This window comes from Protopterus annectens, chromosome 1.part2 (genome assembly GCF_019279795.1).
Source record: "Protopterus annectens isolate FY-2018-M chromosome 1.part2, PAN1.0, whole genome shotgun sequence".
Taxonomy (NCBI): domain Eukaryota; kingdom Metazoa; phylum Chordata; order Ceratodontiformes; family Protopteridae; genus Protopterus; species Protopterus annectens.
In genome coordinates this window covers 774829126-774853246 of record NC_056727.1, presented here as the reverse complement: position 1 = coordinate 774853246, position 24121 = coordinate 774829126, and positions in this window count along the sequence as shown.

Below are 24121 nucleotides of genomic sequence, written 5' to 3'. Positions count from 1 at the left end.
CGCCACCCCTTGATTTGAGTATACTGTGCCCTTTTTAAGGTTTAGTTTACTGTGCCTCTGTCTAATAGTGACACGGGAGTAATCCCTGGGACAAACCTACGATCCCCCATCCACTTATCGAGATTCTTCTTGAAGAGATTCAGTGAGGTGCTCTTCCTCACATGAACTGGAATTCTATTCCAGAGCGAAGGGAGCCTCTGGGTTATGAACCTGTCCCTCCAGCAAGTTCTATTTATTTCTGTGCTGAGGTTCAAGTCCCTCGAGCGTGTGGCTCTAAGGGATTTAGATTTACTGAGGTGGAGCATGTCCATTAATTCTGGATTTGACATAGCTTTGTATGTCAGGCATAGATCGCCTCGAAGTAGGCGGTATGCAACTGAGTAGAGCTGGAGTTTTTTAACCGAGCAGTATATGGCATCTGTTTGAGACCCTTGATCCTCTTGGTGAGATACTTTTGGGGTCTTTCTAATTGCTGCAGGTGTCGGGTAAGGTACATCCCAAAGGGGCATTGTATTCTATGATGGGCCTGATGAGGGATGAATAAAGGGCACGATTACCTCTCTTGATCTAGATGTGAAACCCTTCGTGATGAGGTGGGCTATGTAGAAGGTCTTTCTAACCACTTTGGCAATGTGGTTTTCAAAGGAGAGATTGCTATCAACTTGGGTCCCCAGGTCCCTAATAACTTTCTCTGTACTTAATGGGTTTCCGCCTATGTGGTAATTTGTGGGCACATTGTTTTGCCAAAGGGTATGACTATACATTTTTTGGCATTTAGCTTTAAACCATGGCGCTGGCACCAGTTATCTGTCTCTGTGAGACCTTTTTGAAGGATGTTTGTGTCAGCTGGAGAGTTGATTATGGCGCCCAGTTTGCAGTCGTCTGCGAACTTGGTGAGCCATAGTCCTCCCACGTTTGCCTGTACCTCGGAAAAGTATATACCGAACAAGAGTGGTCCTAGGACAGAACCCTGTGGGACGCCACTTGTGACTGGTTTTGAGTCTGACATGGCTCCAGCAACTCTCACTCTGTGGGTTCTGTCTTTGAGCCAGTTTGCAACTCATCTTGTGACATAGGGGCTTATATTTAAGCTGGATAGCTTATCTATGATGCCCGAGTGGGGTATTGTGTCAAATGCCTTTGCAAGGTCCAGATAGGCTGTGTGGACTACCTTCCCTTCATCTATGGCTTTGGTGACTGTTTCAAAGAAGTCAACCAGGTTCAAAAGGCAGGATCTGCCCTTGACAAAGCCGAACTGGGTAGGATCTAGTGTCTGTAGGTCCCCAATGTCTTTGTTTATGAGCTCCATGATGATCCTCTCCATAGCCTTGCAGACTAAGCTAGTCAGGCTTATGGGGTGATAGTTTCAGGGTCCGTAGATGCTCCACCTTTGTGGAGTGGGACCACTGTTGCTGCACGCCATTCTGTGGGCACATATCCTGTAGTGAGGCTGAGATTGTATAGCTGTTTTATTTGAGGGATTAGTTCCTCTTGTAGTTCATGTAGGACGCAACCTGGGATGCCATCTGGTCCCATGGAAGCAGTGTTTTTGCTTTGGAGAGGGCAGCCTTCACCTGAGCATCTGAGATGTTTGGGAGGAAGCCCTCTGCCGGGATAGATATTTGCTCTTTGGGGAGGGGTGGAGAAGTTTGCACTGAACCTGTCTGCCAGGATATTGGCGATGTCTGTGGGTTCAGTGTATTTTTGTCGTTTAGAATCAACTCAGAACAAGTCTGGGAGTTGCATCCCAGGTTTCTAACATAACTGAAAAAGCCTTATGATTGTCTTTGGTGTCCTGTGCAATTTTCTCTCGAAGCTGGCCTTGGAGGATTTTATGAGGGATTGTAATTTTTGCTAGTACTGATCAGAGATGCCTTCCCTATTAGGGATTTTGCTCTATCATGTAGTAGCTTCCTCCTTCTGTTGTACAGTTTATTTATGGCAGGGGTCCACCAGACTGGACACCTGCCTTTGGATGATTGGGTCTTGGTTTTGTTTGGGATAGCTTGATCCATGCATTCCTGGAGATGTCCGTAGAATGCGTTTACATAGGATTCTGGAGTTTGGGCGCTAGTTTCCACTGGCCCTGGGGCCTTGAAGGATTCCACTTCGGTTTTGAGAAGTGAGAAGTTTGCTTTTGAGAAGTTTTTCACTGTGGTTTTCTGGGCTGGGGTGGGGTCAGGATGTGGACATCCAGTGAAATTAATTTATGGTCTGATCTTACCAATGAGGGATATACTTCTGGTGTGGAGCATAGAGTCCCCATGTTGGTAATGATCAGGTCTAGTATGTTGTTCCCTCTTGTGGGAGTGGTGACTAGTTGTTCCATAGCATTTGAGTTTATAATTTCCAGGAATCTTTGGGCTAAGGTGCTGGGGCTTGAGTAGTGCTTCCAGTCAATGTTTGGGTAGTTGAAGTCACCCAATATAATGGTGTTCGGAGAGATCTTCATGTTCTCCAATGTTTTCAGGAAAGCTGAATGGGATTCCTGACTTTGAGAGGGTGGTCTGTAGGATGCTATAAACTGAAAAGCAGTCTTGCCCACTGTTAGTTGCACATGGATGGTCTCCGATACTTCATGCAATGCCACTAACCTGGAGGTGTGGATATCCTTGATAAATATGGAAACTCCCCCTCCTTTTGTGGTTCGGTCCGGGTTTTGGGGCCGAAAAGCATGATGTGAGGTATAGCCTGGTAGTGCTGGGGTGCTCTCTGGAGCCTTGAACCAGGTTTCTGTCACTGCACAGATATCGATGTTCTCCATACTGAGGAGAGCTTCGAGTGCGTGCATCTTGAGGTTAAGACTTCTGGCGTTTAGCAGCATTACCCTTAGTTTCTTGTTCCTTGTGCTGTCTATGGGGGTGGGTTTGACTCTTGAGCCTTGCCTAAAAAAGGCACTATGGGGGTGGCAAGAGCCTTTGCCAATATCTAAAAGCCCAGTGGTGACAGGTGCAAGCCATCCCTAGCGAAGCAATGTGGCTTGTCGAGCATGTCATCCCAGGCTGACAGACACTGGATCTCCTTTGAATGACACCAAAATTTTAGCCAATTGTTAAAATCGATCATTTTGTCTTTGTACTCTGGCATCATTCTAGGTGAGGGTAAGATGCTGCTCAAGGTCAGGGTCATACCAGCCTGGGCTACATGATCAGAGAGCTCCTCTATGTCTCTTTTCATGTAGTCCAGGGAGGTACGTCTCAGGTCATTCACACCAGCATGTACAATGACTGAGTCATATTTGTATTTGTTTTGGAGTGACCTGAGTGCTTGCGTTATGTGGCGGATCCTAGCGCCCGACAGGCAGCTCACTGTGATCTTCTCTTTATTCAGCCTGGTGAGCGGGACGTCAGTGTGTCTGACAATAGAGTCACATATAACAAGAGTATCAGGTGTGTTATTCAGCCTTAAGGGCTGTGGCTGCTTGGCACACTGACTTTGTGGGTTATGTGTTGTGTGTGTTTTGTTTTGAGGTAGCGTTTGCTTGGATGTCTGCTTTGGAGGTCTCTGTTGCTTAGGTAGATTTTTATTTAGAGCCTCTGAGTATGTTTTTGTGTATTTATGTGTTTGGTTCGCTGATGTGGTGGGACTATGTGATACTGGAATTGTGATGTGTGAGGTTACCTTCTCCTCCTGACTGGTTACACCAGTTTTGAGATGAGAGAGCTCAGCCTCCAGTTTGGCTAAATAGTTGCATCTCTCATATATATTTGAACCTGTTTGGAGGAGGAGAGGGTTGTCCGTGTACATGAGACAGTTGTAACATTGCCTCAAAATTGCCAGATTCACCAGCTGGTCTGGAGAGGAAACCATTGACTGACCTTTGGACATGCTAGAGTAATAGGGAAACTGAATTTAAGACGGACCAATAGAGGACAGGGTAATCGTAGAGAGTATAAGAGTAAGTAGTGCTTATGGGTTTAATAGTGCTAACTTGTAGGATTACTTAATTGGACCAGTGAAGGGCCTTAGAATGAGAATATGGTGTTTAAATTGAGAGATAGAGCAGTTCTAAGGGAAAAAGTGAAGAGCAGACTTTGTGGAGCCAGGAATAGTTTAAACCCAATTAGGTGGCGCTGCCCATTGTTGCGCTATGCTCAAAAACGCGCAAAACCACGCAAAAGAGGGTATTAAGAGAGGAAGATGAAGGAGTTTTGGAGTTGACCCAGAATGGCCAATAAAACTACAGTTTCAAGTCAGTAACCACTCCCACAGGGGCAGACAGGCTGCTCAATGTTTTTCACTGCCACTGATCAACAGAGAGACTTTCCTTTAGCCCAAGCAAAAAATGGCCTCACAGAAACTTACAAACAGTTCAAGAACAGCAAGCCTGTAAATGAACTTTTTTAAATCTCAGAAAAGTGGGAAAAAAGCAAGATTTTTTTTTGTTTTGTTTTTCAGAGATAGCAGAGGTTAACAAGTATCAACAAGTTATAACAGTGCAGTAAATAACCCCACACAAAGTGCTAGGCCAAAGACAGATAAAATGCAAGTTTTGAGAAAAAAACGATTTTAAAAATAAGTGCAAACAGGAAATTCAGTAAACAGCTCTAGGTTGTGCTCTAAATACAGTTACTAATGCAGAAATCAAATTTAACAAGCCAGAAAATGCTCAAAATAGGCGGCTATGCAGAAAAACTTAGCAAATAAACAGAGGAAAAATACTTAAAGTCTCAAAAGTGGCTCCTTTCTTCTCTCAGCGTTTTCTCCTCTTGGTGGGTGCTTCACCAACAGCCAACAAGCCTGAAATATATTTATGCATGCCATAAGTACTCCTTGTGAAGTACTATAGCCATTGACTGCTGCAGGGTGACTGTATCAGCTCTCAGTACAAGGCTGAGGCTTAGAATAGCCTAGCCAAGGCTGTCTCTATAGTGACTGGCATACCACACGCTGGGGAGCAGTGTAGGCACCACTACAGTGACCTAAGAGGCACAAGCAGGCACAACTCAGCTAGTGGCCAAATGAGTTTCAAACTGCTGACATCCCCCTGCTGTTTAAGTATACAGATGAAGCAATTTGAAATTATATGGAATGCTGTAGATAGCCAAGACTTGTATGCATAATGCTTTCATGTCTCATCTTCTTTCGTTCTCTATTTTATATCTGCAGAGAAAATCTTGGTGAACAGGGAGGCACATGCTGAGAGGTTGGAATGGCTTAGAGAGGCAAAGGGTATATCTGCAGCATAACTGATCTTGATTGCAATAAATATATTGTGATTCCATAAATCAGTGTAAAGTTTACCATGCATATCTTAACTGTAACAGCAAGCATGCATGCTTTCTTCTGTTGTTCTTTGTAATTGTATTAGACAATAATACTAGTAAATTCAGATTATGTAGGTTCAATTTCCACATGTAACCTATAGATTCACATTTAACAAATATAATTTTTACATTTGAAATGCAGCATTATTGGCTTTAATGCCACATTTTTAAGTTAATCTGTAGTATCGTTAAAATCATATATGGAATATCTGCATATTCCAAGGATTACATGTAACAATTCCCAATCATTTTGGGGATTGTGAACGCTCTATAGCTATTGTAATAAGAAAAGCAAATTTATTGCAATAAAGCATGAATATGACATTTCATTGCTCTAATATTCTATTTTCCTTTTTATCTCACCTCACCCCTTATCTTTCTTCTTTTTTTTTTGTGGGTTACCTAGAATCACACCATTCTGATGTCATACGTTTCTGCCAATAAATCAAATACATTTCAGCACAGGGAGGTGGGCCAATCATTGTGGCTCAGCCTATCAACCTTCCACCACCTACCGGGCCAACACCCAACACCTCTGGGATGAAATCTGTCAGTACTGCCTCCACAGCACCTGCATTATCTGGTCCATCCATATCAGATAGCATGTCCCTAGCTGCTGATGTAGTGGTACTCTCCAGGAGTATCGGTGAAGGTGGTGATTATGTCCCCTGCAAGGAGCTGCAAGGGATGGTGAGTGATCTAATAGAGACTATCCTTGGTGCCTGAATCAGCCACCTGGAGAGGCTGTTCATTTAAATAGAAAAGAGACTCCCACATCAAGCAATCTCACAGGGAACTGAGGAAGGGGACAGTGATGACAATTCTGAGGGTGAGGACTAGATTCCCACTGTTCCATACTTGATGGGCTTGTGCTTCAGATGTCCCCTACTTAGGGTCTATATCACGTTGTCAAACTTTTAAAAGTTCGAAAACCATATGGTCAACACCATATATTTGAACTTTTAAAAATTCGAAAACGTAATAAAAAAAACCACAAAAAACTTGCCTGAAAGTTGTAAGCCCCCTGCACCGCCCCCCCCCACTACTTAAATATACCAACTCCGAGATCGCACTACATTGCAGGAAAGGGAAAGCTTCCCTTATCGAGATCTCAGTTGAAACATTCAAAGTTTTACAAGTTCGAACATATGTTTTCGACCATATGACGTTTGAACTTGTAAAAGTTCGGCAACGTGAATGGGACCCCCCCTAACTATCCCCAATTGTGGTGTCCCCCAACCTTTTGTATTCATCACCATCCCTGTGTCTGCCTTGTTTGCCCTGTTTGTCTTCACCTGTTTCCTTACCTACCCTACCTACCTGAACTAAGCATTCCTAGGTCTCTTCCCCAACATTCATCTCTTTTTAAAAAGCACAAAAAAAAAAAAAAAAACTGTCCCATACAGAGGTCTTCACTTCGCATATGTGTCTTCTTGACACACTTGATTTGGTTCAAATGGCTATACAACATCATTGCGTTGTCACCCAGCTGTGTTGTGACAGACCAAATTCATCAAATTTTCTCTACATGTGCACATGACTGTCTTGAAGAAGTGGCTATCTATGGTTCTTTCCTAATTTTCTACTGCAAATTCCTTCATTGCTTCTCCTTTGTTCTTACCTTTGCTTGCCCACCCCATTTCACCATTGTTTTATCAACCCCCATTTCACACATTTAATCTGTTCAAAAATAGAATCACACATGGCCAGAAATGGCCCATAAAAAAGCCTTCATTTTTTTTGTCCTCTGTATTTGCATGGACTTTGGCATCATACATCATTGCTGAGTGGCAGTGAACTGCTGCTCATGTCCTATGGCAAAACCTGGTGAGTTTTTGCCATTAGCCTCACTAGTCAGGTTATTTTTGCACAAAGGTGCTTAAACATATTGCCTTATAGGACTACAGAGTTAAAAGAGAGTAGAGCCACTACCTTGAAACAGTTAGTCTGATATTTTTTTACACTACTGAATGTAGCAAAGTGTGACTTTCTGTTTGGAGTGTTGACATAAATCACTTGATTGAAGATCAATAAGATATTGAGTAAAGTGATAGTGATTTGAGCCTGTCCACATAGGGCAGGTGTTGGAGGCCATGGATTCTCTTTGTGAGGTATTTCTGTGGCCTTTCCAGCTGGTGCAGGTGTTTGGAGAGGTACATACCAAACAGGCATGGTACTCAATTATTATCCCTTTACTTATGAGATGAACCAAGTAAAAGGCTTTTCTGACCACTGCTGCTACATGATGGTCAAATGTGAGATTGTTGTCAACCTGTGTCTCTCACCACAGGTTGTGTGATTAGGGGATTGCCGTTGTAGTAATCACTAGGGGCCATGTTTTTTGCTGAATGGCATGATAATACATTATTTTGCATTTAACTTAAGGCCATGACTTTGGCACCAGTCATTTGTTGCTGTGAGACCCACTTGTAGTGTGATTAACATCACTTGAGGAGTCAATGACAGCACCCAACTTGCAGATAGTCCACAAACCTGGTCAGCCACAGGCCTTTTGGAACACAAATTTTAACACAGATTATTATGCTGCTGTTAAGTAGATTTTCAAAAACATTTAAATAAATGTTTCATTTTCTATGCCTTCTAAAATAAGACATTTACTTACTACAAGAAACTACATCATTTAGACTCATTATAGCTGGCATATTTTATGAATAGAGTATTTTTCCTGAATCTGTGGTGTGTCAGTGTGATAACTATGTCAAAGGTTATACTAACTGCTTTCAGTTTCTCTGTGAGAATTCTGTGAGTTGAAGCTTTTGAAGTAGTTCATGGACACTGTGCATGAGATAGCCCACATCTCAGATTGTCTCTCTTAACATTTTGGTGGGAAACTTATTAAAAACTAGTGACAAACATTCATTTAGTAGTGTAAATGCATGTAAACATGACAAAACCTTCACAATGTATTCCACAGACCATTACAGCCTCTTACTTCTTTTCAGAAAGAGAAACAAATTGAATCACAGCTTGCCATTAAATCTTCAGATATTTTGACTGGTTATGAAACAAAACATTATAACTGACATATTTTATGAATAGAGTATTTTCCTGAATCTGTGGTGTGTCAGTGTGATAACTATGTCAAAGGGTATACTAACTGCTTTCAGTTTCTCTGTGAGAATTCTGTGAGCTGAAGCTTCTGAAGTAACTCATGAACACTGTGCATGAGACAGCCCACATCTCAGATTGTCTCTCTTAACATTTTGGCGGGAAACTTATTAAAAACTAGTGACAAACATTCATTTAGCAGTGTAAATGCATCTAAACATGACAAAACCTTCACAATGTATTCCACAGATCATTACAGCCTCTATGTAAGTGAAATTAAGCCCAAAATTACCAACAAGCAATAAAACTCAACATTCTTCTCCCAACTCAATTTTCATACAAATCCTATTATTCACTGTGCCCACACAATCAAAATCATTTCTATATATTAATAAAGAAAAGAAAGAGAGTAGAAAATAAAAGGGAGTGAGGCAGAAATAAAAAATGTAAGAGAAAGCTGTAAGAAGTATATACAATGGAATGTTATCTACTGTTTATATTAATAGAGTTAAAAATAAAACATATTATTTACTCTTATTTAGTTCTGATTATTATTAGTTAAAGCATAACAGATTATTTACAAACAGGCATAAGCAGTATAATCAAGAAAGTATAATTAGAAATAGCATTTGAAGAACTTATAAAACTTTTACAAGGAATAAATATGTTATTATTCTATTAATGATATTTTCATTACTGTTCTCTCCTGCCCTCCCCACCCTTTACCCACTACATAATCTAAATAGAATGTCATTGTTTAAACAAAGAAAATAATAAAAGGAGAAGGAAAAAAGGTAAAGATAAAAAATTTATCAAATTACTAACCTTACTTTTTTCAGAAAGAGAAACAAATTGAATCACAGCTTGCCATTAAATCTTCAGGTATTTTGACTGGTTATGAAACAAAACATTTCTTTGCACATAGAGAATAACTTTGATTAAATCTTTTCCAAAATATTTGTGGCTTTCTGGAAATGCAGGAACTATATTCAAAAGATTAATAATGAACTAAAATGATGAGAGAGAAAAAAAACATATAACAAATCATTTGTTTTTAGTCTCTTCTTCTTCTCTGAAGTCTTCCACGAAGCTTCAGTTGCCAATCTCTTTAATGAAGAACTAGCCCATTCCATTTCTTCTATTTTATCCAAAATCCTTTTTCTTTGACAAACAGTAAAGCAGAGTCTAAATCATCGAAAACCTTAGGACCATCAGGAAGGAAGATTTTAAGCTTGGCAGGAAACAGAAGGTATGTTTTAAACTGTGCTTTTAAGCTCCCTTATTAGTGGCAGAAAAACTTTTCTTTTAGCTATTACCATGGAAGAATAGTCATTGTCAAAACGCACAGTTGTCTCATTAATCTTAACAGGAGCTTTAGCCCAAGCAGATTTAAGAACCATCTCTTTATCAAAAGATGATAGAAATCTAACTATAACTGATCTAGGATATTTTTGTTAGAGTTAGTATTAGCTATAGATCTATGTGCTCTTCGATACCAAAAGAGAATGCTTCTGGTAAGTCTAAAGTTTTAGGGAGCCAAGTTGTTAAAAAGAAGTAATATTGTTACCTTCAATATTTTCTGGCAGTCCAAAAATCCTAATGTTATTGCCTAGATCTATTTTCCAGGTCATCCAGCTTTGTTTGTAAATGTGTATTTTGTTTCAGCAGAAACTCAATGTTGATTTCCTCTTCTTGGATTCTATTTTCCATGTCATTCACAGCTTCTTCTATGCCTGTCATCTGGTTCTTTTGTTGTTGCAGGTCTGTATGTAACAGGTCTATTTGTTTTGTAGTTTTTCTATGAAGGTGTCTATTTTAGTATCCATTTTATCCATTTTATCAGTAAGTTGCTGGATTATAATTATCAAAGACTGAAGTTCTTTCTTGATGCTGGAGTCTTGAGAATTTGTCTTACTGGAACTCATTTCAGACTGATAAACTGACAGGAAAATTTCCACAGTGATTTCTGACAGGAATATTGTTAAGATTTCCTTTCTTTTTTAGATATAGTTCAAGAACTATATAAAACAAATGTATTTAGAAAGAAAATTACTTCAAAAATTATTTTTTTAAGTAATTAATTCCTGTCAGTGTAATGAAATTGGTGGAGCTGAAGAAATCTGCTGCTATCCTGTGTTCATCCTTGGCCACGCCCTTAGAATCACACCATTCTGATGTCATACGTTTCTGCCAATAAATCAAATACATTTCAGCACAGGGAGGTGGGCCAATCATTGTGGCTCAGCCTATCAACCTTCCACCACCTACCGGGCCAACACCCAACACCTCTGGGATGAAATCTGTCAGTACTGCCTCCACACACCTGCATTATCTGGTCCATCCATATCAGATAGCATGTCCCTAGCTGCTGATGTAGTGGTACTCTCCAGGAGTATTGGTGAAGGTGGTGATTATGTCCCCTGCAAGGAGCTGCAAGGGATGGTGAGTGATCTAATAGACTATCCTTGGTGCCTGAATCAGCCACCTAGAGAGGCTGTTCATTTAAATAGAAAAGAGACTCCCACATCAAGCAATCTCACAGGGAACTGAGGAAGGGGACAGTGATGACAATTCTGAGGGTGAGGACTAGATTCCCACTGTTCCATACTTGATGGGCTTGTGCTTCAGATGTCCCCTACATAGGGTCTATATCACGTTGTCAAACTTTTAAAAGTTCGAACACCATATGGTCAACACCATATATTTGAACTTTTAAAAATTCGAAAACGTAATAAAAAAAAAACACAAAACACTTGCCTGAAAGTTGTAAGCCCCCTGCACCCCCCCCCCCACTACTTAAATATACCAACTCCGAGATCGCACTACATTGCAGGAAAGGGAAAGCTTCCCTTATCGAGATCTCAGTTGAAACATTCAAAGTTTTACAAGTTCGAACATATGGTTTCAACCATATGACGTTTGAACTTGTAAAAGTTCGGCAACGTGAATGGGACCCCCCCTAACTATCCCCAATTGTGGTGTCCCCCAACCTTTTGTATTCATCACCATCCCTGTGTCTGCCTTGTTTGCCCTGTTTGTCTTCACCTGTTTCCTTACCTACCCTACCTACCTGAACTAAGCATTCCTAGGTCCCTTCCCCAACATTCATCTCTTTTTAAAAAGCACAAAAAAAAAAAAAAAAAACTGTCCCATACAGAGGTCTTCACTTCGCATATGTGTTTTCTTGACACACTTGATTTGGTTCAAATGGCTATACAACATCATTGTGTTGTCACCCAGTTGTGTTGTGACAGACCAAATTCATCAAATTTTCTCTACATGTGCACATGACTGTCTTGAAGAAGTGGCTATCTATGGTTCTTTCCTAATTTTCTACTGCAAATTCCTTCATTGCTTCCCCTTTGTTCTTACCTTTGCTTGCCCACCCCATTTCACCATTGTTTTATCAACCCCCATTTCACACATTTAATCTGTTCAAAAATAGAATCACACATAGCCAGAAATGGCCCATAAAAAAGCCTTCATTTTTTTGTCCTCTGTATTTGCATGGACTTTGGCATCATACATCATGGCTGAGTGGCGGTGAACTGCTGCTCATGTCCTATGGCAAAACCTGGTGAGTTTTTGCCATTAGCCTCACTAGTTAGGTTATTTTTGAACAAAGGTGCTTAAACATATTGCCTTATAGGACTACAGAGTTAAAAGAGAGTAGAGCCACTACCTTGAAACAGTTAGTCTGATATTTTTTTACACTGCTGGATGTAGCAAAGTGTGACTTCCTGTTTGGAGTGTTGACATAAATCACTTGATTGAAGATCAATAAGATATTGAGTAAAGTGATAGTGATTTGAGCCTGTCCACATAGGGCAGGTGTTGGAGGCCATGGATTCTCTTTGTGAGGTATTTCTGTGGCCTTTCCAGCTGGTGCAGGTGTGTGGAGAGGTACATACCAAACAGGCATGGTACTCAATTATTATCCCTTTACTTATGAGATGAACCAAGTAAAAGGCTTTTCTGACCACTGCCGCTACATGATGGTCAAATGTGAGATTGTTGTCAACCTGTGTCTCTCACCACAGGTTGTGTGATTAGGGGGTTGCCGTTGTAGTAATCACTAGGGGCCATGTTTTTGCTGAATGGCATGATAATACATTATTTTGCATTTAACTTAAGGCCATGACTTTGGCACCAGTCATTTGTTGCTGTGAGACCCACTTGTAGTGTGATTAACATCACTTGAGGAGTCAATGACAGCACCCAACTTGCAGTCGTCCACAAACCTGGTCAGCCACAGGCCTTTTGTCTTTGCCTGGACCTCTGATAAGTAGATGTCAAACAATAGGGGTCCCAGGACAGATCCCCGGAGAACACCACTTGTGACAGGTCTGCTGTTGGAGATGGAGGTGCCTATTTTGACCTTGTGGGTCCTATCTGTGAGCCAGTTGGCCACCCACCTGATGAGATAGGGATTTACGCCAAGTTGTATTAGATTTTCAGTGATGCTCAATTGGGGGATTGTCTCAAAGGCTTTGGTCAAGTCAAGGTAAGCTGTGTATATTGACTTTCCCTCATCCAGGGCCTTGGTGACAGTCTCAAAAAAGTCAACCAGGTTCAACAGGCAAGATCTGCCCTTGACGAATTTGAACTGGGTGGGGTGAAGTGCTTGGAGATTGCCTGTGTCCTTGTTTATGAGGTCCATAATAATATGCTCCATGGCTTTACAGATCAGACTTGTCAAGCTAAAGGGGCGATAGTGTCCAGGGTCAGTAGTGGCACCACCTTTGTGCAAGGGGATGACAATGGCACCACTCCACTCTGCTGGAAAGAAGCCTGTACTTAGGCTGTAGTTGAATAGAGCGCCCAATGGAGAAGCTAGTTCTTGCTGGGGATGGTGCAGAATACAGCCTGGGATACTATCAGGTCCCATGGCAGCTGTGTTCTTTGCCTTGGATAGGGCCTTTAACACTTGGTCTATGGCGATATCAGGTGTAGGACAAGTATCAGGGATGCCAAATGGGCCTTTGGAGGGGGACGGGGGGTGAAGTTTGCATTGAACCTATCTGCTAGCAGGTTGTCTAAGTCTACAGGATCAGTGTAAGTGATACTCTTAAGTATTAATTTGGAACAAACCTGGGTTTTGCCATAGAGGCTTCCAACGTAACTGAAGAAGGCTTTGTGGTTTCCCTTGGTTTCAGAGGCTAGTTTCAATTCATAATTTGCTTTGGATGTTTTCACTAGTGATGTAATTTGCTTGATGAGGCTAAAGAGGGAGTTTTTCCAATTGGGAATTTGTGCCTTCTTACCCTTGGAAAACAGTTTCTTCCTTTTGTTGTAAAGCATGTTGATAGATGACGTCCACCAGATAAGTTTGTGTTTCTTTGAAGAGCAGGTTTTTGTTCTTTTGGGTATGGCTGAGTCCATGCAGCTGTACAGGTGCTTGTATACTACATTGGTGTACTGTTCAGCATAGTTGTCTGCATCCTTTGAGGGTGGCGGTGGTGTGAAGCTACTGATACCCTTCCATAGGAGGTTGTAGTCAGTTTTTGAGAAGTTTTAAAGCCTGGTTACAGCTGGGGGGAGGGTTGAGCAGAATAGAAACTTCGAATGAAACAGACTGATGATCTGATCTCACCTGGGAAGAACTTACTATGGGAGTGGTGCAGAGGTCACCCATGTTGGTGAGAACCAACTCCAGAATGTTATCTCCCCATGAGAGGAATGAGACAAACTGGTCTAGTGTGTTAGAATTGATGAAGTCAAGGAGTCGTTAGGTAAGTGCATTAGTGTAGGAATAGTTCACCCAGACTATGGTGGGGTAGTTGAAGTCACCAAGGAGGTGGGGTAGTTGAAGTCACCAGGATCAGGGTGTTAGGGGGTACCTTTATAGAGTCAAGTAGGTTCAGGTAGGAGAAGTGGGTGTTCTGTGTCATGGAGGGTGGTCTATAGCTGGCTATAACTTGGATGGGTGTCTTGCCAACTGGAGTAATTTTAGTGTATCATGCTGGCAAACCAGTCTGGAGGTGTGCTTGTCTTCAATGAAGATACAGACTCCACCACCCTTAGTCTTCCCAACCTCATTTTGGGGTTGGAATGTGTGGAATGAGATATAGCCTGGTAAGGCAGGGGTGCTCTCTGCAGCCTTGAACCAAGTTTCTGTGACTGCACAGATGTCGGCATCTTCCAGTGTGAGGGGAGCCTCCAGCAAGTGCTTTTTCAGGTTAAGGCTCCTAGCATTAAGCAGTATGACCTTCAATTTGCTTTTTGACAGATATTTTATTTTGGAAGATTTGTCTTTGGGACTTTGCCTATAAAAGGCACAATGGGAGGAAAGAGCTTTGGCCAGAATCCAGCATCCCTGGGGTGACAGGTGGAGGCCATCTCTGGCAAAGCATCATGGACTGTCAACCATGTCATCTCAGGCAGACAGATACTGGATCCCCTTGGAATGACACCAGAAACTAAGCCAATTATATTGTTGAAGTAAATTATTTTTTGTTGGTATTGTAGTATCATGCTTGGTGAAGGTAAGATGCTCCTTAGGGTAAGGGTCATACTTGCCTGGGACACATAATCTGAGAGCTTGATCATGTCTCTCTTCATATAGTCTAGGGAGGTACATCTCAAGTCATTCACACCAACATGGATAATGACAGAGTCATTCTTGTACCTGTTGTGGAGAGACTTTAGTGCGTGTGTGATGTGGCGGAGTAAACAGTAGTAGGTGAAAGTGCCTAATGAATAATAAAATTCCAGACCTTGTGAAAAATTTTGTAAGTGTCTTAGAGCATTAAGAGTTCCTTAAGGAAGTAAAGGGAGTGCTTATTCAAGCTTTTGAATGAAAATGCTCTTTGGTATGGATGTCTGAAGGTCAGTTATAAGAGTTATTCTTTTTGTTTTAACTGGTTTAAAGTACTAGTGATGATGAGAGATACATTGTCATGAAAGTTGAATCTAGATAAAGGCCTAGATATTTGTGGGGATTGACTTTGGCCATAGCATTACTGTAAAGGTGAATAACCCATGTGGAAGAGAATGTGGACAACTTATAAGGCATGCCAAATAACATAGAATTGCTTCTGGAAATAATTACTTGGAGGACTTTGCTAGGGAGCCAGGCAAAGAGTTTAAGTTTATCTGGAAGTACCTATTGTATAGGAAATGAGACCCCCCCCAATAACAGAATATGATCCTCTGCATACTGCATACATGGTTAAGAAGGGCAGCTGGATGGTATTTCTATAGTCTAAAACAAAAAGAAGTATTGGAATAAGTAATCCTTGTGTGACCCCAATGGAGGGAGAGCTAGATGAAAAAGTGTTATGACAAAAGTAAACCTCAGTATGTAATTAGAAGTTCCAAATGAATCTTTAGTGAAGGGTATTATTCGAAGTTCTGTATGCAATAAGGAATAGTTATAAAAGTACACCAGTGCATAAATCTCTATCCATACATGAGAAATTATGGTTATGATCTCAAAGAAGCTGTGGTAGTACAAAGGCAGGTCAGAGTCCGTGCTGGGAGTAATACAAAAGGAAATAATTGAAAATGAAATACTAGTTTTTCAAGCATATTGATTAGAGGTGGGACATAGGCAATTTAATAAATGTGATCTAAGAACATGGATTAATAATCCTAGGAAGTGGGATTATTTTTGCTGTTTTCCATTCAGACAGGAATTTATGCCAGAGAACAGACAAAGACTGTATATGTGTATTTGGGGTTTAGAGATGAAGGAATGTGCCTTTTTAATGATTTTGTGGTGCAGTACAGCATCATTATGAAAATCAGTGTCTGTAGTTTTTCAAGGATTTTGTTAATGGTCATTGAAGAAATGCCCTAAAAATAAAAAAAAAACGTAAAAGAATTGACAAGTGGGTTGATGTTGACAGTTTGAAGTGGTATGATGGAGGCAGGAGAGAAAGAGAGAGAGAGAGAGAGAGAGTCAGGGGCAATTTTCAAGATCTTGGAGGGATTAGAAGCTGGAGAGGATATTTTAACAAAGAACTCATATTATTTTGATCCAGAAGAACAAATTTTTTTCTGCCATTGCAAGCTGTTTGCCATAAAGCGAGATAAAGTGGGAGGGGTTATTAATCATCCGCTTTAGTGTTATAGAGTATATCAGAAAATAATTACTCCATATTAAATTCATGTTCAGCAGACAAAAATGAGGATGGGGAACTTACTTTTCCTTTAAGGTGAAGATATACTTGCTGATTTATTTAACAGGCAGAAAATATACATTTGTACTTAATATACCATTTACCAGATGACAGGCTTCAACCCAGTGTTTAATGTGCTTCCTCTGTGATGGACTGACTCTCATCCCCATGAATGGATAAGTATTTGATGACAGATTATAGAACAAACAGCAACCTATAAATCATTACTGTACAACAAAAGCAGTTTTTATGCTGGGGAATTTGTTCACCTATAGCTTAATGTGAGAGGGTTTGCCACCCATCCCAATTGCATAAGTATACTAACTTACCTGTCACACAAACAAAGACAAATGAAAAACACCCGGCAAAGGTACACACAGTAGTCACACAATCTGCAGTCTTCAGGTCTCACTATAAAAGATGGAAAACACTGTTATAATCACCTATACAGTAGTAAACTATCACGATTTCTCCATCTGATTCATGAAAGTGTATGCAAATAACCTTTGCTGGACAGCCCAGAGATCACTTTATTTCAGCCCAGAGGCTGCCTATTTTTTAAAGGCATAGTATTTGGAGCCAGATGCCAAAAGTGTTGCTCTCAGTGTACCTTTACCCTTATTTCGCAAGACTTGTTTTTAATGTAAGTGACTTACTTCAGTGCATGGCTTGTCTATAAACAAGGTTACAACAGGAGCGAGATTGTAAAAGACCTTCTCTCAGTGTAAGTGGACATTTACACAGAAAGCAGTCTTTTGGAATCAGGTGCATGATCACTTGACTTTACTTTTCGGTGATATTGCCACTGGTATAGGTTTGGTTCATAGCTCTCAACTGTCCAGATTTTCAATGAATGTCTAGATTTTTGCCTCATATTTTGTGTGTGTTCCTCATTAAATGTGTAACTTTCTGGCAAATCACTGAAGACTGAAATCACTAAATAATGACAAATATTTGAGTTTCAGATTTCATACCCTTCAGAAAATGCATGCTAACTCAAATCCTGTTATTTTAACAACTTTCTAAGTTTGCAAGACCAATATTTAAAATCCATTCCTGTATTTGGGCCATTGTTCCCCCCACTATTTTAGACTTTGTCCATATTTCTTGCTCTAAGAAGTTGAGAGGTATGATACAGTTATCTTCTGGTCCTGGCAAAGATCCTTTATCAGTATCTGTGATGAATTCTGAGTTGGAAGCCTTTGTGAGGAGCCAGATGAACTACAATGTTGTTCGCTTTTTAGGATTCTCCTTACGGTTCTGTGTGTAAAACACTCACAGAATTTTCGTTTACTCTTCATTTTATCTAAACGCCGTACATTTTTCCATAAAAGATGAAACACTTCTAATGTTTTATGCTGTTCTTATCTTCATTATTTTAATAAATCCACTACAGAATTCATAATTTTCTTCAATTGTGAACTACCAAAAAAAAGTATTGAAAAAAGTGTGAAAATGATTTGTATCCCTCTGCCTGTTACAGTCATGTTTTACTGACGTTGTTGGGTATGACATCAGTGTTATGAATTTTATAATCTCTGATGTGTAATTTATTATAAGTGAGCAGGTTGCAGTCCTCTGTTACACATAATACAAGGTACAGTTTTTTTTTTTATCAATCAAACCTTCATAAGAAAAGAGTGGTGACATTTCATGGCAGAAGACACAGTTAAGTGACAAGTGACTCTGAAATGGTAAGAAGAAATTAATCTAGTGTGAGGTAATGCCAGAACTTTATGCATTTCTGCTTAAAGGTGTATATGGCTAGGCATCGTATAGTCCTTCTGATCACTTGCCTGATGTTCATCTACTTAAAGGTGTGTAAGGCTAGGCATCTTGTGGTCCTCGTGATCACTTGCCTAGTATTGTTCATCTACTTAAAGGTGTATACAGCTAGGCATTGTATGGCCGAAGCAATCACTTGCCTAGTATTGGTCATCTACTTAAAGGTATATACAGTTAGGCATCGTATGGTCGAAGCGATCACTTGCCTAGTATTATTCATCTACTTAAAGATGTATACAGCTAGGCATTGCATGGTCAAAGCAATCACTTGCCTAGTATTGTTTATCTACTTAAAGGTGTATACAGCTAGGCATCGTATGGTCGAAGCGATCACTTGCCTAGTATTGTTCATCTACTTAAAGGTGTGTAAGGCTAGGCATCGTATGGTCAAAGCGATCACTTGCCTGATGTTGTTCATCTACTTAAAGATGTATACAGCTAGGCATCGTATGGTTGAAGTGATCACTTGCCTAGTATTGTTCATCTTCTTAAAGGTGTATACAGTTAGGCATCGTATGGTCGAAGCAATCACTTGCCTAGTATTGTTCATCTACTTAAAAGCGAGCACTTGCCTAGTATTGTTCATCTACTTAAAGGTGTATATGGCTAGGCATCGTATGGTTGAAGCGATCACTTGCCTGATGTTGTTCATCTACTTAAAGGTGTATACAGCTTTGTATGGTCGAAACAATCACTTGCCTGATGTTGTTCATCTACTTAAAGGTGTATACAGCTAGGCATCGTATGGTCGAAACAATCACTTGCCTGATGTTGTTCATCTACTTAAAGGTGTATACAGCTAGGCATCGTATGGTCGAAACAATCACTTGCCTAGTATTGTTCATCTACTTAAAGGTGTATATGACTAGGCATCGTATGGTCAAAGTGATCACTTGCCTGATGTTGTTCATCTACTTAACAGTGTATACAGCTAGGCATCGTATGGTCGAAGTGATTACTTGCCTGACGTTGTTCATCTACTTAAAGGTGTATACAGCTAGGCATCGTATGGTCCTCGTGATCACTTGCCTGGTATTGTTCATCTACTTAAAGGTGCATACAGCTAGGCATTGTATGGTCGAAGGATAACTTGTCTAGTATTGTTCATCTACTTAAAGGTGTATACAGCTAGGCATCGTCTGGTTGAAGTTATCACTTGCTTAGTATTGTTCATCTACTTAAAGGTGTATATGGCTAGGCATCGTATGGTCAAAGCGATCACTTGCCTGATGTTGTTCATCTACTTAACAGTGTATACAGCTAGGCATCGTATGATCGAAGTGATCACTTGCCTGACGTTGTTCATCTACTTAAAGGTGTATATAGCTAGGCATCGTATGGTCAAAGCGATCACTTGCCTAGTATTGTTCATCTACTTAAAGGTGTATACCGCTAGGCATTGTATGGTCGAAGTGATCACTTGCCTAGAATTGTTCATCTACTTAAAGATGTATACAGCTAGGCATCATATGGTTGAAGGGATAACTTGTCTAGAATTGTTCATCTACTTAAAGGTGTATACAGCTAGGCATCGTATGGTCGAAGTGATCACTTGCCTAGAATTGTTCATCTACTTAAAGGTGCATACAGCTAGGCATCGTATGGTCGAAGTGATCACTTGCCTAGTATTGTTCATCTACTTAAAAGCGATCACTTGCCTAGTATTGTTCATCTACTTAAAGGTGTATACAGCTAGGCATCATATGGTCGAAGCGATCACTTACCTGATGTTGTTCATCTACTTAATGGTGTGTAAGGCTAGGCATCGTATGGTCAAAGCGATCACTTGCCTGATGTTGTTCATCTACTTAAAGGTGTGTAAGGCTAGGCATCTTGTGGTCCTCGTGGTCACTTGCCCGGTATTGCTGCTTAACATTTAATGCCAAGGTTGCATATAAATGTGACACCTATAACCCTGTGTTTGGATGCAAATGCTCATAGAAAACAGGCCAGCAAGTGACTGTGAAAGGAAAAGAAAAAGGAAAGCCCAAGTGCCATGCCGAGTATTAAATTATTACCGTTTAACAAATCTGGTAATCCATTAACCGCACTATTGCAAAGAACTCCTATTTACAGATCTTGTTTAACACTTGAACCTGCTTCTACTTCACAGAAATCTTTACCAGAGATACAGAATTATTAATAGTTATGTGAAATGTCGGATATTTTAAGGATATTAAATATTTTAAAATCATTTCCAAACACTTCCGCAACAAATGAAAAAAAGATTCACCTGGAAGACTTGAAGATAAGTTTATATATAGTAGTAGTATTCACATAAATATTAAAAACATGTTGTAAGAAAATCATTGTGTTTTGCTTAGCTTGTTTGTGCTACCTTTTTGTTTCCTTAAGGATTTGGCTTTCAGATATGACAATACTGAAAAAAATTATAAAAACAGAAAAATATAACCATATTACGTAATAACCCCAATTTACAAGCCAGTAGTCAACTTGGTAATGCCACATTTTCAGTACAATTTATGTTTATATGATAATTTATTGGGTATCAGTTCAATTTCTCTGCTACAATTATAACAAATTAGCTCCAGAATTCAACTGACCCATGCTTTAAACACCACACAATAAGTAACATAGCTGGAGGCAGATTCCCTGATATCCACATGTGGGTAATATTCTCCCCCAGTCCTCACTTAATATAAATAACTCTGAAATAACACGTCAAATAACTTAAGAAATGTTGTAGAACTGAAACAAAAATATAAATAATTGGATTTCTAAATAATAAGGCTATAAGGCACCTCCATAATTTAACAGCAATAATCAACTTTTGTAAAAGAATGATAAATTCCTTCTGCAACATTTTTCACAGGGCTTTACCCGCAAAGAAGAAAAAAGACAGTAAAAAATAAATGCAGCATACTGAATTTTATTTCTTTGCAAAATAAATTGCATCCTCAGTAGCAATAGCATAATATGGAAATGATGGGATACTGCCTTAAATAAAACAACAGTTTTACAAGTTTTCTATTTGTTTTTAGTAGACATTAAACTAATATAAATACCTCATCTTAACAAAAAAAATAGAAATCTTGAAACAGCAGTAAGAAAAAGGACAGACAAAATGGCTTGGTGCTCTTCAAGAAATGCTTCATAGTGTTAGAATCTTTGCCCATGATCACTTACAATGTCATTACTGGAGACACTGCTGTTCATACTTAAATATATCTAGATATAGAGGCCACAGGGGAACATTTCCGCATATTACTAACTCACAATAGTTTCTCTAATGATAGTGTTATCTTTGACTGTTACATCAGTTATATAAAGTGCAGTCACTTAAGATGCAGTGTAGCAATTTGGAAAAATGATGCACTGTGATAGAAAGGATGTCATTATCAGATGCTTGAATAGGTTATATCTCTCTCAGTATGCTTTGTGCAGGTCATTCGTTCACGTTAATTTTGTTGTCTACTGACTGGCATTGTGGCTCAAACTAGAACATTGCAAGGCATTTGAACATTTCAGGAACATTTATGTTCATTTTCCTAACTCCTGAAATTTTAATTAGAATTTTTCTTTAGTGCATGCAATGCTTTTTTCTATGCATATATATCAATGGAAAGGATATATGGATAGCAAACGTGTAAACAGAAGCAGACTCATCCATCTTACGTATGTCATTCAGCATAGATCAGAGACAGTATGTCACTCCTTGATGCTGCAGGAACATTGGGCCCTGCAAGATATTATATATTGCCTGTTGGAAGGCAAATGACATTCAAAACAACAACAAAAAAGAACCTTCTAGATTCCAGACCATGTAGGTGGTTTTCCTGAATGAAACATACTTGTAATTGAGATGCTGTCTTTCAGTTTTCTTAAATAATAAAAGCCTATAACTCAAAACAATAAATAGATACTTTAATCTAGACATAATGCATAGTGGATCATTATCAGTCAAAAAGAAACCAATGTGAAAGACGTATTTCAAAAAAATAATTGTGTTTCTAGAAGTACATTTTAGGTTTAACATAGAACTTGAATAGAAAGCAAAAGAACAGTTAATTCTAATAACAAATGAGGCCTTAGGAGGGTATATGTTGAGCACTTAAAACTATTAAGAATTTTACATTGCAATGCATGCTAGCAGCTTAAGAACTTCGCCGAATAGTTTATGATATGTTTCCAGATGTTGTCAGAACTAAGTATTCATCATGGATGCATAGCAGTCCATTAAGCTCTTCACTGAGCTTCTTTCTGACAGTAAAAGAGTCAAGATCCAATGTGCTGTCGTGTTTTCTGAAGACAGTTTTATTTCTCGCCTTGCAGCTACCTTTTGGGAAATTCATGAATAATGCTTGTCACTGACAATCAAAGTGCATTTTGTATTATTCCAGCTCATGCAATATATTTATTAGTGTGACAACCAGGAGGTGCATACACATTTCTTTATTTTAACCAGTTCAATATGCTAATCACAAGTTACTGTTTCTAAAATGCAGTCTGGATCCACGAGGTAGTATACAAACAAACAAAAAATGATATGTATGCTAGTAGCAATGACAAACTGAGTTAGAGAGAATGGACAAATATAACTCAGCAAAGAAAGTCAGACAGTAAAGAGCTCCCCATGATTTAATATTATAGAGCTTCTCAGTTATATACAAACAACCAGATTTCATTCCTATGCATTCATTTTGAGTGTAGCTGTACTGACATACATTATTTCACCATTAATGTGCCTTGAGTATTATTGATCTTCTTAAGATTATGTTTTTCATCACAGGCTATTCTTTCAGATTAATGCACTTACTGGATTGTTACTATTTACATGTCTGATATTTATATCACTTGGTGCTATGTGCATTGTATATACATGGCATTTTAATATTTTGTATCTTGCTTTTTTGCTTATTTCATAGCTAAAAGATTCCTCAAACCAGAATACTTCCCAATTGTCCTGATTATTAAAGGCTAGAAAAAAAAGAAATAAAGAAAGAAATATCTGGAATCCCATTTTAATATATAGCCATAACCCAATCATACCAAATAATAATAATGCAAGGATTTTGCCTGGGTTTTGTGAATACCTACAAACATAAAAAATATTATTGGTATACTAGATAAAGCTTATACATTAGTCCATCAGACTGTTCAGTATTCCCAGATTGTTTATTGCCTCAAAATCTCATTGTATGTCACAAAATCAGTATTCCGATTCCCATTCCGACATTAACGTCATCAAATGAGTTTCAGTGGGTCACTGTATCCAAAATGTGTTAACTAGCACTACTGATAGTTCCCTTTCCAAATTCATTTGGAACATTCCGAATGACCACAGAAGGATTCAGGCATGGGATCAGTCATAAACATTGTAGGTAAACAGAGCTATGAAAGAGGGCAGAATTATAATTATAATTCATTGACAGAAAAGGCGTTTTTATAAAGCATGAAGAATAGTTATGTATGTAAAAGATTAGCCCAGTAATATAAAACCACAATTATTGTTTAACTTTCAGACCTGCCTATGTTAGTACCTCCTAATACTACAAACATCAACTGACTACGTCCTGCAATAACTAGCTCTGTTTCAGGGAAACATAAAGGAAATTCTTGCACTGGAGAGGGGGTAAGGATGACAAAGTTTCTACATTGTTTATTAAAGCATATGGCGCCATTCATGTCCTGTAACTGCTTTATCTAATTCAGTGTTGCAGAAAGCCAGGACATGTCTTAGAAAGTAATGGGAGTATAGGGCATGAGTCATGAACTACAGGCTACAGATGCATTTACTCGCTCACTTACACACACACACATGCACACACGCACACACACACACACACACACACACACACACACACACACACACACACACACACACACACACAAATGCACATACACACACGCATACAT